Here is a 2,732-nt window from a genome sequence, read left to right as displayed (position 1 = left end):
TAAGGTAAATTTGCCATTAGTGAAAAAAATCTAGAGAAAATAGTTCTTCTTTTTATCAAGTTTAATCAAATGTAAAATCTATTTTTTTGAATGAAAATGAGTAGATTCTTAAAAGACCCCTTGACATGAAGTAGAAAGCTCTTAAAACCAAAACTGAAATAAAGAATTTTTTTACCAAGTAACATTATTGGCAGAAAAACCTGTTTGTCAACTGCTTGACCACATGGGTCAATGAGGATATGATGATGCAGACTCTAAACCATCACCCTAGTGCAAATATCAATAATATGGAAATAGGTCTTGATCAATGGCACATGTAAAATCCAGTGGAATTGCGCATTGGCTTTGGGAGGGGTATGGGAGGAGGGGAGAGAAAGAATATGAATCATGTAACCATGGAAAAATTTTCTTAATCAATAAAGTTAAAACAATTTTTTTTAAAAAGAAAAGCCTATTTGTGATGGTTGCCCCTTTATACCTCTTAAGACATTAACATGGAAGACACTTAAACCTACTTTATATAAAGTTTAACAAGATAAAGTCTATCATATGTAAACATGGTATCATCACTGGTAGACTGCCTATAAGTCATACACTTAATCGAGCAGTTCTAAGAGTTTAACTCACTCTTTGGATTTCCCTATTATTTCCACCAGGCCAGTCAGAAATCATACTAAGGACACTGTTATCACTCCATCTACTAGAAGCAATAATTCACTATTGTTTGCAGAATCAATAAAAGAAAACCAACCTGGCTTTCTTCACTTCTTCCACTGGATTCCTTCTGGTCACTGATGCTAGGAATCACTGCTAGACTACTTAAAGTCACATAGAAGTGATCATAGAAAATAAAGTAAACATATCTGAAGTAGAAACTGAGGAATATGGATTGTTATTGGTTAGGAAAACAGACAGAAAGCTCCCAAGAGATTTCTAAGCACCATCCTATACAAGGTGTGCTTTTACTACATCATTCAGTCGGAAAAATGGATGTTCATATGAATTGCTGATCCCTTCTTACAAGAAATCTTGTCATCTTTGCTAGAAGATCAAATTCACTCTAGGTTCCATTCATATGACAGTCTAGTCTGCCATTTTTGCCCTTTTTTTCAGGCTATTCTTTGCTGCATCCAGAGTTGATCTTATTCCTCAATAGTTTCTTTCTTTAACAATTGTTTTACCATCTCCTTTAAAGCATTATGTATTAGAGATACACAAACTAGTTTTATATCTGCTGTTTTTGTTCTTATCCATATTTAATGAGGGCATCAACCTAAGCAATTCCTGGATCCAATTCATTCCCAGCATAAATCTTGCTTTACTCCAACAATTCTGGGTTTTTTATGATGCTTAGAACTTTCCTATAAACACATTCTTCAATTATAGCTTTGGAATCACCTCTGTTTGACACATAATTTCTTCTCTCCTTTCTCTGACAAATTTGGCTTGGCTAAGAAGGTTCTCCTAATAGAGCATCCAATTCTGTCTTCTCCGATTGACCAAGCATTTCTTCCTGTGAATTGAACCATGCTACTAAGAAAAGTGCTGCCTTCTGATGCCACCTTCTTCCTACTAAAGTCTATAATGGACCAGAGCAGGAGCCAGTCAGAGCTGCCTAGAGCCACCCAACAAGCAACAAGGGGACCAGATATAATGCAGAGCTTTACTTGTGAGGCAAGATATTCCAGAGGTCTTGTGATTGAGACATGCCTCCAAAAACATGTAGAAATCAGGGACCAACCTTCAAGAAAATGTACAGGAAGACCATGATTTTTAATTTTAACTACTTTAGATTTGTCTGTGCAACAGCTTTTAAATTTTATTTAAATAAAACTATAGGTTTTATTACATTTAATCTTAAATACTTGTTGAATCATAAACTCTTCCCCTATTAATAAATCAGAAAGATAATTTCTTCCTTGCTCCTCTGATTCCCTTATGAAAAAAAAACTTCTAGTTAGGTCATATATCCATTTGGAGCTTGTCTTATTGAATAGTATGAAATGTTAGTCTAAATCAAATTTCTGTCAGACTTCTGTTCAATTTTCCCAACAAGTTTTGTCAGATATTGGCATTATTCTAGCAACTTGAGTTTTTAGGTTTATTAAACACTATGTCACCATATTTGTTTGTTTCTATATGTTATGTGCCTAATCTGTTCCACTGATTGACATCTCTACTTTTCAACCAGCACCAAATTATTTTAATAATTAATGTTTAATAATACAACTTGAGATTTAGGACTAATAGACCCATTTCCTTTTCATACTTTCATTATTACCCTTGATATTCTTGACCTTTGTTCTTTCATATAAATGCTATCATTTTTTCTCATTCCAAAAAATATTTCTTTGATACTACATTTTTATTTTTATTTTATTGGCTTGACCCATCCATGGTCAATTAATGTTTCTCTAATTATTTAGATCTCTCTTTGTTTCTTCAAAGAATGTTTTATAGTTTGATTCATGTCCTTCTGGAATGAATCTCTGTACATACAATCTCAAGTATATTATAGTTTCTGGAGTTTCTCTGGATGAACTTTTTACTTTTAGCTCTTTCTAATGGGTTTTACTGGAAATGCATTGGAATGCTAATGATATCTTTGAAATTGTTGTATATCCTAAAACTTTGCTGAAGTTAACCAATTTATTAACCAATTTTTATTTATTCTCTAAAGTTCTCTAACTACCCTATCATGTCATCTCCAAAACAAATGATAATTTTGCTTA

Source organism: Gracilinanus agilis, chromosome 2 (genome assembly GCF_016433145.1).
Source record: "Gracilinanus agilis isolate LMUSP501 chromosome 2, AgileGrace, whole genome shotgun sequence".
NCBI classification, from domain to species: Eukaryota; Metazoa; Chordata; class Mammalia; order Didelphimorphia; family Didelphidae; genus Gracilinanus; species Gracilinanus agilis.
This window is presented reverse-complemented; position numbering follows the sequence as displayed.